Source organism: Vanessa tameamea, chromosome W (genome assembly GCF_037043105.1).
Source record: "Vanessa tameamea isolate UH-Manoa-2023 chromosome W, ilVanTame1 primary haplotype, whole genome shotgun sequence".
NCBI lineage: Eukaryota > Metazoa > Arthropoda > Insecta > Lepidoptera > Nymphalidae > Vanessa > Vanessa tameamea.
In genome coordinates this window covers 661,184-675,811 of record NC_087340.1, presented here as the reverse complement: position 1 = coordinate 675,811, position 14,628 = coordinate 661,184, and positions in this window count along the sequence as shown.

Genomic DNA, 14,628 nt, shown 5'->3' with positions numbered 1-14,628 from the left:
ACTTGCACAGTCCAGGATAATGTATTATCGATAAGAAGACCAAGGTTTTTAACGGAACTGCTAAGTGACAAAGGCGTATTGTTAAAGATGATCGCAGGTAGGTTGGCGTAATCAACTTTAGTAAGTAGTTTGGAGCTGCCAATAATAATGACCTGCGATTTATCTGGATTTACAAGAAGCCCGCACGTCTTGCTCCAAGTACAAATTTTATGCAATTCCTGGTTCAGCCTCTCAACAGCCCCTCCGATACCTGTTAAGGGAGCAGAAACGTAGACCTGCAAGTCGTCAGCATAAAGATGAAAGGAAGACGAGAGGAGATGGGATACAGTATTAATAAAAATGGAAAATAAAAGTGGAGAGAGGACACTGCCTTGAGGAACACCAGATGAGAGAGATTGGAGGCTGGATAATTTATTATTAATCCGTACACATTGCTGACGACCAAACAGGTAGCTACGAAACCACTCACATGCATCGGAAGAGATATTAATCGACCGAAGCACTGCCAGCAGGAGATCTAAATCAACCGTATTGAACGCATTACTGAAGTCCAATAATGCCAGGATACTAACATGTCTGTTGTCCATGTTAAAACGTATATCGTCGCATACTTTAAGTAGGGCAGTAGTAGTACTATGACCTCTCCGAAATCCTGATTGGAAATCAGAGAGTACATTGTACTCTGCTAGATACTTTGTTAATTGAAGATGGACAATACGTTCTAACACTTTAGACAGAAATGGAAGGATAGATATTGGACGAAAGTGAAAGAAAGATATGGGATTTTTGTTTTTGGGAATAGGAAGGATATAAGCTAAACGCCAAGTGGAAGGGAATTCATTATGGTCAAGGGAGAAATTGAAAATGTGAAATAATATAGGGAGAACATAATCTAACACAGCAAGTATCATTCTACGTTTGATTCCATCACATCCCGTGGCATCGGATCTTATTGCAAGGATGTTGGCCTTAACGTCACTAGCAGTAATTGGGGAAAAGTGAAAAGAGGGCTGTTAGGAATAGGCAAGGATCTAAAATGATTTAAAGTACTAATTATATCACTGTTGCTCATTAGGACAGTACTAGCAAAAAATCCGTTCAGAGCATTGAGATCAACGGTATGAGGGATCCTGGATGCTTGTCGTCCAATACCTAGAGATTGTAGGAATTTCCATGTCTGAGAAGAATTGCTGTTCTCAATCTTATCTTGTACTAGCTGTGCCCGCGACTTCGTTCGCGTAGTTGTCGGAAACACTATCATGATTATCGTTTGATTGCTCACGTTGGTTTTGTTATTATAATCGTCAATAAGATTTAATAATATGTTTTACAGTACTTCAGCGTAGATTATATTTTTAGTTTTATTTTCTTGTGGTAGAAGAACATACTGATTTTGCCCGCAACGCGATCTTGACAACGCGACATATAGTTGGCCGTGTGAAAAGCAGTCTTGACTTAAATCGATTCCTACGTGTTTAAATATTTGGCCCTGTGTTTTATTAATGGTTACGGCAAAAGATAACCTAATGGGAAATTGAATTCTTTTAAAATTAAAAGGTAAATCATTTGGAATCATTGGGATGCGAGGTATAAGCACTGTTTGACCAACTGCCGGACCAGTCAAAACTGTTGCAACGATCACGTTATTGCGAAGGAATTTTACTTGAAGGCGGGTCCCGTTACATAAATTTGGTGGTTTAAGATTTCTGAGTAAAATTATCGCAGCACCTATTTTTAACTTCAGGGAATGTGGTGGAAGGCCGCTCGGGTTTAAAGAATTGAGAAACTCTTGTGGGTAATGGACAGCATCTTCTTGATCCATTACATTATCAATAGATGGGTAGGTAGTTATATCGCATGGAAGTTTGGTTAAAATTAGGTCGTTAATTTCGTCAACGCTACTATTTCTCGCCGCCAATATTGCCCTTTGACACATCCATTGGTAATCTTTATTTTCTATTTCGACGATATTAGGGTAAACTTTTGATATTAAATCCTCTATGCTAGTCACTTTTTCTCCTAAATCACGATCAATTTCAATTTTATTTTCAGAATGAGGTACTTTTCCATCTCCTATTAAAAGTAACTTTGAAGGAAAATTTGTACTTCCTCCCCCCAAATGTGCTCTCATATTCGTAGATAATTTTAAGGTATGGACAAATTTCCATAACGGTGAACTTTTAAGGCAAGACCTTACAATGTCTGCTCTAGTTCCTCTTAAAATTACCGGTAAAGTTTGTCTAAATAAATTACCAACATCTGTGTTTTTATTGCTTATTATTATACGGTCAATTATGACAACCCTTTTCTTAAACATAAAAGAAATATTGTACAATAGTGTACGATTGCGAATATTTTTTTTGTTAACAATTCGATGCAGGTGTATCGACATCTGGATGTAAGACAAAAGAAAAAGTCAATTGTAAATAAATAAATCACAAACAAAATTCATACTCTGCCTAAACAAACAAAACGTTCAACAGGAAATGTAATAGTAAATCTGAATGACTTTTCTTTGTCTTGGATTAGGAGAAAAGTTCATGAATTGTAATACCTGACGGTAGACATGTTTGCTTAAACACTCAATTTTGATTCCAATTTTCTGTCATTATATAGGACCACTATGTACGTATAGGGTTTAAAAAACATCAAGAAGTGTATTTATCGATAGACCAGATTTACAAATTTGGAGTATATCATATATTTACAAACCTACCTTGGCTGACACCGCCTCCGAAAATAACAATAATTTTAACTATAATATATTATCGTAATAACTTTGCTGACTTTTAAATAGTCTAAATATTTTTAATTTCATTTTACATAGTATAAATCTAAAAAATATTGTGATCATTGTTTGTTATTCATAGGTTTGTGTTAAGTTAGATTTAAAGTGGGTAGGTACATACTTATCTCCTTGCGTGGAAACACAGAACGTACCTACATATTGGTAAGTAGAATAAGTTACTTGATTATTAAGTTGTAGAATAATAAGCAATTATTTTTTACTTTTTAGAGCATATTACTTTTTTTCTCTTTTGAAGTCGGTTTTTTTTTTGTCAAAATTTTTGTTTCTAAAAGATTCGGCCGAGTATCGCTAACGTGCTCCTTAGAATTGTTCCGTTCCCTTCCGTACCGTTACTTTGTCAAGGATCCTATGCTCAGAACCTTACCAAACTTTCACCATAGTACCCTTGAAGTATATCCTTTATAATAAAAAAAAGAATCATTAAAATTGGTTGGCACAATTTTGAGTTATTCACCTATTTATCGTGCACATACATAATGCACATTTAGGACTTATATCGTTTTCATAGGGATACCATCATCGTAACAGGATAAAATTAAAATGTGGCCCCACGGGAAGCACTACCTTTCAAACAAAAAAAAATTATCAAAATCCAGTGAAAAGTTATGAGGTAACAAACATATAAAAAAAAAAAATACAGACGAATTGATAACCTCCTCCTTTTTGAAGTCGGTTGAAAACAAATAATATTAACTTAAACGTAATAAGATAAACAAACCGAACAATAAGAAGTTTAGATTGTTTCTCCTTTGGTGTTATTATTTCATAAGGTGATTATAGTACAACCGTGTTGAATATGCTTGAACGTAATAGAAATTACTTGAAATATTGAACTACTAATTTATTTGTGTAGTCATTTTAAACGATATTCACCTATTTGCTTATTTGCATAATTTATTTTCTCAGTGATGATTAATCTGCATCGGTGAAAGTATCGCTCGCCATTTTGAACTTTTTTACGTGTGTAATGTTATTTTTATACCTTATTTATACCGTGAAACGTTTGAATTGTTTACTTGCAAAGTACGAAGGAATGTTCATTGAAATTTTATCTTATATCGTAAGTTAAAACTACAGCAGATTATGATTTAAATGTAATCGATTTTAAACGATAAAAAATAATGAGCAAATAAGCTGATAACAAAACCTAATTTTGATAAATAATTTAACTATTAAGAATGTTAATTTTTTTAAGTCGTTATGTGCATTGCTACTTCGCAGAACTACACCGCGGGTGAGAGTGGCGAGCGCGGCGGCGGGGCTGACCCGCCTCCCCCTCAGCCGCCGCCGCGCCCCGCCTGCTAGCACACTCTTAACAAATAGACATATAGTGTCACGGACTTTTTTTTTATTATTAAAAGAGGAATATATCTTTCATACACATTTTTTGAGTAACTTAAAACGTTTATGCTGCGCACGCATCGAAAGTCCATAAATGTGAATAATTTTCCGCGTTTTTGCAACATTTCTCACTGTCGCTGCGCTCCTATTGGTCGCAGCGTAATGTTATATAGCCTAAAGCCTTCCTCTATAAATGGACTATTCAACAAAAAAAGAATTTTTCAAATCGGACCAGTAGTTCCTGAGATTAGCGCGTTTAAACAAACAAACAAACAAACTCTTCCGCTTTATATATTAGTATAGATATATTTACGTTGAGCATCTCTACATACTTTACGGCACCGATTACGTAAACTCTTATATTTCACGAGGTTGTCAATAGTTGGGTTTAATTTAAATTTTGATTTAGCTCTGTCACGCTTCTTCATTAACTTCCGAATGTCCTGAGATAACCAAGGTGCAGGTAGGTGTTTGAGCTTGATGGGACGGAAAGGAGCATGTTTATCGAAGAGATCATTTAGAGAGGAGTTAAAAAGTTCAAGTTTCTCATCGATAGTAGAAGCGTTTAAAATTGAGTCCCAATTGATAGCACTAAGATCCTGCATAAATTTTTCGTTGTCAAAATGTTTGAAGCTTCGACGCATGACCACAGTGGGTTTAACTTTCGGCGGACGTACTTTGTACGACAGATATATTAGGTCATGGTACGAAAAGGCTTCAGTTCAGTTCAGGCTTAGTTGTCCGTGAATTTCAACATGCTCCAAGGATGAAACAAAGGATAGGTCAAGTTGGCTTGGGATGCAGTTGGGAAAGTAATGAGTGGCATTGGATGGGAGAAAATTTAAATTGGAGCTATTAATTATGTTCAATAAGCGCTTGGCACGAGCGTCATTTTTGATAAGGCAGGTATTGAAGTCGCCCATAATAATAGCATGGTTAACATTAGGCAAGGAATTTTCCAATAGACTTTCGAACGTGTCGAAGTAGTCTATGTGGAGCGAAGGACTGTAAAAAACACCGAGTAGTACCTTAATGTGTCCAAATATAACCTCAATGAGTATGTGCTCGGCGGATTCAGAGTATTGGGAATCGGATTTATTCAGGATAGTGAAAGGAATGTGGTTACGTAAATAAATAGCAACTCCTCCGCCTCCTTTTCCAGTTCGATCATTGCGGATAAGATGAAAGTTAGGTAATGAGAAGGAGGAAGAAGGAAGAGATGGCTCGAGGAATGTTTCGGAGATAAGGATAGCGTGAATATTAGAGTTGCCAAAGGAAGATAAGAGATCAGGATAGTGAGCTGGAATACTCTGCGCATTCAAATGAACAACATTAAAATTTTTTGGGAAAAGAGAGAAGGTTGAATCAAGAGAAGAGGAAAGCGGGATGTAAGTACTATGAAAACTGTCAGCCGAAGAGGAAAGTGATACAAAAGTGTTATCATCGTCTGAGTCAATATTCAGATCGATATTATTAATACTCATACTAAATAAATATAAATATATATATATATATATAATAAATATATTTAAAAATAATATATATGTATATTTAAACAAATGTATATAACCCGTAAAAGCTAATTTTATCAGACAAAAACTTACACTTACCAGCACTAACACAAGTTGGTCATAGTTAAATGCATGAAATAGAACAAAAACAGTGCAAACAGCAACACCAAAGCATAGCAAAAACATAAAAAAAAAAAAAACATTTAGGCACAAAAGTCAATCAAAGGATAGATAATAATGAAATCTCCTCGCTTAGTAGTTAGGTATATTCAGCGAATATTTAAACAATATGACATTTAAACATTTAAACACATGACAAGTGCTTAAAATGAAAACAAATAGGTATTGATAAAAAACAAATAAATTAAGTTACATTAATTTACAAAATATATATCTATGTTTTATCAAGAAATAACAGTAGATATATGGTATCCATATTTCTGCTTAAAACGGAACGCTTTTGTTTATGGCTCAATATTTGTTTACTCTGTAATCTCATTTGTCAGTTTGACCTTTGAGTTTGACAATCATTATAATGAATGTCGGTATCGGTAAATAAATAAAAGAATTGTGTTCGATAAATTATATCGCGAGTCGAAGTACTGAGATTTAATTATTATTACTCTATAATTCGAATGAGATCTCACAACATGCACACACCGAACAATGTGATTGTGACAAGTAACTAAGATAAATAAATAAAGAGATAAGCGGATAGAATTATTGCAACCGTAATGAAACAGATAAACAAACACCGCAGAAGCAAAATTAATATAAAACTATGACACAAAGATAAGGGATAATTAATAACATAAAACAAAAGAAAAGAAAGTATTACTTTTTGACGGTTCTTTTTGGCCTGATGTTGGAGATTTTCAAGTCTTTTGATGCCAGGGTGCCGCAGCTAGTAGAAGCAGTAGGAGTAGTGTTTACCTCTGTGATGTCGGTGGATGAAGTTAAGGATTTTAATTCAGCCATCGTAGAAATCCTCTTCTTAGTGCCATGTGACTCTAAAACTACCACAGTGCCGTTCCTAGTCCAGCACTTTGTGATCCCGAATCGCTGACGAGCCGCAACAGAAACCTCATGACGTTCTTTAGTGAGGAATTCAGATATAGTAATACCAGTATTCCTCAAATTGATTTTACTGAACCAGACCTTATTTCTAAGGTCAATATCTCGGAATTTGATAAGAACGGCACGTGGCTTGTCAGAGCTGGAGCGGCCGAGACGGTGACAACGGCTTATATCTTCCACTTTCAATTCGGGGATTTTTAGATGTTCAGAAAGAATCTTAACGGTACCTGACACCAATTTTTCTGATTTGCTTTCCTGAATGCCGTGGACAAGAAGAATTTTTCTACGGGATTTCATTTCTAACTCATCATACTTGCCAGCCAAAAGCCCAAGTTGTAACTGAAGCCCCTCTAGAGCAACCATAACAAAACTTCTGAAGACACTGAATTGAGCCGCAATATTGGAAGTAGGACTTGTGGCCGGGATGGAAGCACTTTGAAGATTTTTTTGAAACTCGGCCATTTTATTATCAAAGTGATCTCTGAGTTCAAATATTGTGTGTTTCAAGGACTCCATTGTTCTGCTGCTGTTGTATTGTTTGAACAATTGGAAGAATTTTATGAAAATTTTTATTGTGAATGCGATAGGCGTTTAGTGTAGACTATAATTGTTGTCATTAAAGGAATGTAATACTGGTAAGTGACAAGACTTTCACAGCATATTTCTCATTAATTTAATTAAATAAAACGAGAGCATTAAAAAATATGAGTTCTCTTATTTTACACCTACCCGCCTAGATATATTTTTTTAATGAAATAATAACTGTAAAAAATAGCACAATCGATGAGAAGTTAGCAATTTTTAGAGATCTGGCTGAGTTAATGTTTTCAGATGATAACGAGCAACCATCTGTACAAAGTTCGAATTCATTTTGGTTTCTAGTTTCTTAGATATATTTTTTTAGTGAAATAATAACTGTAAAAAATAGCACAATCGATGAGAAGTTAGCAATTTTTAGAGATCTGGCTGAGTTAATGTTTTCAAATAAGAACTAGCAACCATCTGTACAAAGTTCGAATTCATTTTGGTTTCTAGTTTCTTAGATATATTTTTTTATTGAAATAATAACTGTAAAAAATAGCACAATCGATGAGAAGTTAGCAATTTTTAGAGATCTGGCTCAGTTAATGTTTTCAAATGAGAACTAGCAACCATCTGTACAAAGTTCGAATTCATTTTGGTTTCTAGTTTCTTAGATATATTTTTTTAGTGAAATAATAACTGTAAAAAATAGCACAATCGATGAGAAGTTAGCAATTTTTAGAGATCTGGCTGAGTTAATGTTTTCAAATGATAACGAGCAACCATCTGTACAAAGTTCGAATTCATTTTGGTTTCTAGTTTCTTAGATATATTTTTTTAATGAAATAATAACTGTAAAAAATAGCACAATCGATGAGAAGTTAGCAATTTTTAGAGATCTGGCTGAGTTAATGTTTTCAAATGATAACGAGCAACCATCTGTACAAAGTTCGAATTCATTTTGCTTTCTAGTTTCTTAGATTTTTTTATTTTTTTTTTATTTATAAACACTTTATTGCACACAAAAGACAAAAGATACAGTGTACATAACATTACAAGAACATATAACAAAAAAGAGAAGCGTGCAAAGGCGGTCTTATTGCTTAAAGCAATCTCTTACAGACAACCCTTTAGAGTAAGAATTTGTCTGTGGGAAACGGGATGGTGCAAACAAGCATGTTTTATTCTTAAACAACTAAAAATTAATCTTTAAATAATACAAATAATATATAACAAAATACATATGTATTATATATACCAAATAATTATATAAATAAAATTATATATATAGCAGAAAGTTATACTAAACATCTATCTATCTATACTAATATATAAAGCGGAAGAGTTTGTTTGTTTGTTTGTTTGTTTAAACGCGCTAATCTCAGGAACTACTGGTCCGATTTGAAAAATTCTTTTTTTGTTGAATAGTCCATATATAGAGGAAGGCTTTAGGCTATATAACATTACGCTGCAACCAATAGGAGCGCAGCGACATTGAGAAATGTTGCAAAAACGGGGAAAATTATTCACATTTATGGACTTTCGATGCGTGCGCAGCATAAACGTTTTAAGTTACTCAAAAAATGTGTATGAAAGATATATTCCTCTTTTAATAATAAAAAAAAAGTCCGTGACACTATATGTCTATTTGTTAAGAGTGTGCTAGCAGGCGGGGCGCGGCGGCGGCTGAGGAGGAGGCGGGTCAGCCCCGCCGCCGCGCTCGCCACTCTCACCCGCGGGTGTAGTTCTGCGAAGTAGCAATGCACATAACGACTTAAAAAAATTAACATTCTTAATAGTTAAATTATTTATCAAAATTAGGTTTTGTTATCAGCTTATTTGCTCATTATTTTTTATCGTTTAAAATCGATTACATTTAAATCATAATCTGCTGTAGTTTTAACTTACGATATAAGATAAAATTTCAATGAACATTCCTTCGTACTTTGCAAGTAAACAATTCAAACGTTTCACGGTATAAATAAGGTATAAAAATTACATTACACACGTAAAAAAGTTCAAATTGGCGAGCGATACTTTCACCGATGCAGATTAATCATCACTGAGAAAATAAATTATGCAAATAAGCAAATAGGTGAATATCGTTTAAAATGACTACACAAATAAATTAGTAGTTCAATATTTCAAGTAATTTCTATTACGTTCAAGCATATTCAACACGGTTGTACTATAATCACCTTATGAAATAATAACACCAAAGGAGAAACAATCTAAACTTCTTATTGTTCGGTTTGTTTATCTTATTACGTTTAAGTTAATATTGTTTGTTTTCAACCGACTTCAAAAAGGAGGAGGTTATCAATTCGTCTGTATTTTTTTTTTTATATGTCTGTTACCTCATAACTTTTCACTGGATTTTGATAATTTTTTTTTGTTTGAAAGGTAGTGCTTCCCGTGGGGCCCCATTTTAATTTTATCCTGTTACGATGATGGTATCCCTATGAAAACGATATAAGTCTTAAATGTGCATTATGTATGTGCGCGATAAATAGGTGAATAACTCAAAATTGTGCCAACCAATTTTAATGATTCTTTTTTTATTATAAAGGATATACTTCAAGGGTACTATGGTGAAAGTTTGGTAAGGTTCTGAGCATAGGATCCATGACAAAGTAACGGTACGGAAGGGAACGGAACAATTCTAAGGAGCACGTTAGCGATAATCGGCCGAATCTTTTAGAAACAAAAATTTTGACAAAAAAAAACCGACTTCAAAAGAGAAAAAAAATAATATGCTCTAAAAAGTAAAAAATAATTGCTTTTTATTCTACAACTTAATAATCAAGTAACTTATTCTACTTACCAATATGTAGGTACGTTCTGTGTTTCCACGCAAGGAGATAAGTATGCTCGGAATCGCTGTAACAGGCTGTGTAGGGATGAACATCGACGCCATATCTATAAGTCAGTTATTGAGGAAAATGACTCAGCCCGAGTTTGGAATTTCCTCAGATCACTAGGAGTTGGGAAACAACAACAAGATCTACATTCTGAAAACATAAATCTAAATTTACTAAATCAGCATTTCTCATCCTCTGTCACTATTGATAATACAACAAAATTAAATACAATTTCTCAAATTTCTTCTTCCACAACTCCTGATCTTCCCTCTTTTCGATTCAGTCAATTCACGTGTAGTGACGTTAAGAAGAATATTCTAGCCGTATCATCTAACAGTGTTGGTTCTGATTGCATTAGTCGCCAAATGGTAATTCCTATTATAGATAATTTAGTTCCTATAATAACAAATATTTTAAATTTTTCCATTGAGAGTGGCACATTTCCTTCTTGTTGGAAAGATGCTTTAATCATTCCCTTGCCAAAAAAACCCACCTCGACTTCCTTTTCCGATCTACGTCCTATATCTATTCTTCCTTTCCTCTCTAAAGTCCTTGAACGTCTAACTTATAATCAACTTAACCTTTTCCTCTGTAGATACAATCTTTTCAATCCCTTTCAATCCGGATTCCGCTCCGGCCATAGTACGACTACGGCATTAGTAAAAATCACTGATGATATTCGCATGGCTAAAGACAAGCGTCAGCTCACTGTTTTGACATTACTCGACTTCAGTAATGCTTTCAATAGTGTAGATTTTGACATCTTGCTTGCAGTATTGCGTTCTCTTAACATTTCTCCTATAACGATTGACTGGTTTCACTCTTACTTGCACGGTCGCCGGCATCGAGTGCGACTTAACGACACTTTTTCTGACTGGACTACTGTCAAAGCCGGCGTACCGCAAGGTGGCGTGATGTCTCCACTCCTATTTTCACTTTTTATTAATACTATTACTAAATATATTTTTTCTTCCTACCACCTGTATGCTGACGATCTCCAGATTTACATGCACACAAGCTTAGAAGATCTGCCTAGTACGATAGGTACCATAAATAAAGACCTCGAACGTATCAACAGATGGAGCAGAGAGTTTGGTTTGCAGGTTAATCCTTCCAAATCGCAATCTATAATTATCGGAAGTCAACAGCTTATTTCGCGGATTAATTACTCGAATGTGCCTCAAATCATTTTTGCCGGTGTCATTATCCCTTACAGTGAAACAGTCAAGAACTTGGGTATAACATTTGATAAATTTTTGTCGTGGGATCCACAGATATGTGAAGTTAGCAGGAAAATATTTTCATCAATCGGTTCACTAAGAAGGTTGCGTAATTTTCTTCCTTTTTCAACTAAAGCTGCTCTTGCCCAGTCTCTTCTTCATCCTATCCTTGATTACGCCGATTCTTGCTATCTAGACTTAAGGGAGGATCAGCTGAATAAACTTGAGCGTCTCCAAAACCTCTGTATACGGTTCATATTTGGACTTCGCAAATATGACCACGTCTCTGAGTTTCGTGAAGGGCTCAAGTGGCTTCCCATACGTCTTCGCAGGAGTACGCACATACTATCTCTTCTATATTCTATATTATTTAGTCCTATTCTCCCTTCGTATTTAAAGGAAAACTTTGAATTTCTCTGTGACTCCCATAATAAATCGCTTCGTTCCAGTGAACGTCTCACATTGAAAATTCGCAATCACTCCACTACTTATTACAGCAAGTCTTTTTGTATTGAAGCAGCGCGCTTGTGGAATAACCTTCCGTTACACATCAGACATGCGAAATCACTTGAATCTTTTAAAAATAAAGTTAAGAAATACTATTTAAGACTTTAAGTTTGCTGTCAATTACATTATCACTAGCTATTCATATTTGTATTCGATTGTACTCGTACATAAGTTTATGACATGCTGTCTATATATATATGTATGTATGTATGTGTATTTTTTTTTATATATGTACGTGTATATCTATATATGTATGTATGTATGTTTATTGTTATGTATGTACGTGTATATCTGTATATGTATGTATGTATGTTTTATATGTTTTGATATATATGTATTTGTGTAGTATATTTATCTTGTTTAGTGTAATAATTTGTGTATAAATATAATTTCATATAGTATTTAACTTCTGTGCTGTACACGCGCTTTCCGCTTTTTCACATTAACTCCTCCATGCTGGTTGTCTGGAAGAAATCGCTCTTAAGCGATAAGACCGCCTGTTGTACATTTCTTTATTTTTTTTAATAATGTGTTATTGAATGTAAGTTTTTCTTTTCTCTCGTGTATGTACAATAAAGAGTTATTATTATTATTATTATTATTATTACCTATCCACTTTAAATCTAACTTAACACAAACCTATGAATAACAAACAATGATCACAATATTTTTTAGATTTATACTATGTAAAATGAAATTAAAAATATTTAGACTATTTAAAAGTCAGCAAAGTTATTACGATAATATATTATAGTTAAAATTATTGTTATTTTTGGAGGCGGTGTCAGCCAAGGTAGGTTTGTAAATATATGATATACTCCAAATTTGTAAATCTGGTCTATCGATAAATACACTTCTTCTTGATGTTTTTTTAAACCCTATACGTACATAGTGGTCCTATATAATGACAGAAAATTGGAATCAAAATTGAGTGTTTAAGCAAACATGTCTACCGTCAGGTATTACAATTCATGAACTTTTCTCCTAATCCAAGACAAAGAAAAGTCATTCAGATTTACTATTACATTTCCTGTTGAATGTTTTGTTTGTTTTGGCAGAGTATGAATTTTGTTTGTAATTTATTTATTTACAATTGACTTTTTCTTTTGTCTTACATCCAGATGTCGATACACCTGCATCGAATTGTTAACAAAAAAAATATTCGCAATCGTACACTATTGTACAATATTTCTTTTATGTTTAAGAAAAGGAGTTTCTCAATTCTTTAAACCCGAGCGGCCTTCCACCACATTCCCTGAAGTTAAAAATAGGTGCTGCGATAATTTTACTCAGAAATCTTAAACCACCAAATTTATGTAACGGGACCCGCCTTCAAGTAAAATTCCTTCGCAATAACGTGATCGTTGCAACAGTTTTGACTGGTCCGGCAGTTGGTCAAACAGTGCTTATACCTCGCATCCCAATGATTCCAAATGATTTACCTTTTGATTTTAAAAGAATTCAATTTCCCATTAAGTTATCTTTTGCCGTAACCATTAATAAATCACAGGGCCAAACATTTAAACACGTAGGAATCGATTTACGTCAAGACTGCTTTTCACACGGCCAACTATATGTCGCGTTGTCAAGATCGGGTTGCGGGCAAAATCAGTATGTTCTTCTACCACAAGAAAATAAAACTAAAAATATAATCTACGGTGAAGTACTGTAAAACATATTATTAAATCTTATTGATCAACCTGAAATCTTAAATCTTTTAAAAATCTTAAAACCAACGTGAGCAATCAAACGATAATCATGATAGTGTTTCCGACAACTACGCGAACGAAGTCGCGGGCACAGCTAGTATAGAATAAAAATAAAACTTACGTACATAAAATATAATACTTAATAAATAAATACTAATAGTATGATAATATAGGAAATAGTATTTACGCAGATTGAATAGATAAATAATACTTATGTAACCTATTTTTAAATATATAAATTGACTCAGATTGACGAATATCGGTAGGGAGCGTATTCCATAGCTTTGCAGCTGTCATCGTAAAGGATTCGCTATAGAAGTGGGTATGAGCGACCGGCAGTGACAGTTTGTTGTCAGAGCGTGACCGCAGTTCACGTGGATAGCTGACGTCAGTACCCACAAAACAGAACCGTTCCTTCAAATACGCGGGAAGAAGAGGATTATAGAGGATAGAGTAAAGAAGAGATAACATGTGCAAGTTGCGACGATGTCGAATAGTAAGCCACTTAAGTTGCGCCCGATATTCGGAGACGTGATCAAATTTCCGTAGACCAAAGATGAATTTGATGCAAACGTTCTGTAACCTTTCTAGCTTATTGAGTTGGTCCTCAGTAATGTTTGTGTAACAACAATCTGCGTAGTCCAAAATAGGAAGTAGAAGAGTTTGACATAACGTGATTTTAGTCTTAATGGGCAGAAAGTGTTTCCAACGTTTTAACAAATGAAATGTGGCGAAAACTTTTCTACTGACTTCAGCAACTTGCACAGTCCAGGATAATGTATTATCGATAAGAAGACCAAGGTTTTTAACGGAACTGCTAAGTGACAAAGGCGTATTGTTAAAGATGATCGCAGGTAGGTTGGCGTAATCAACTTTAGTAAGTAGTTTGGAGCTGCCAATAATAATGACCTGCGATTTATCTGGATTTACAAGAAGCCCGCACGTCTTGCTCCAAGTACAAATTTTATGCAATTCCTGGTTCAGCCTCTCAACAGCCCCTCCGATACCTGTTAAGGGAGCAGAAACGTAGACCTGCAAGTCGTCAGCATAAAGATGAAAGGAAGACGAGAG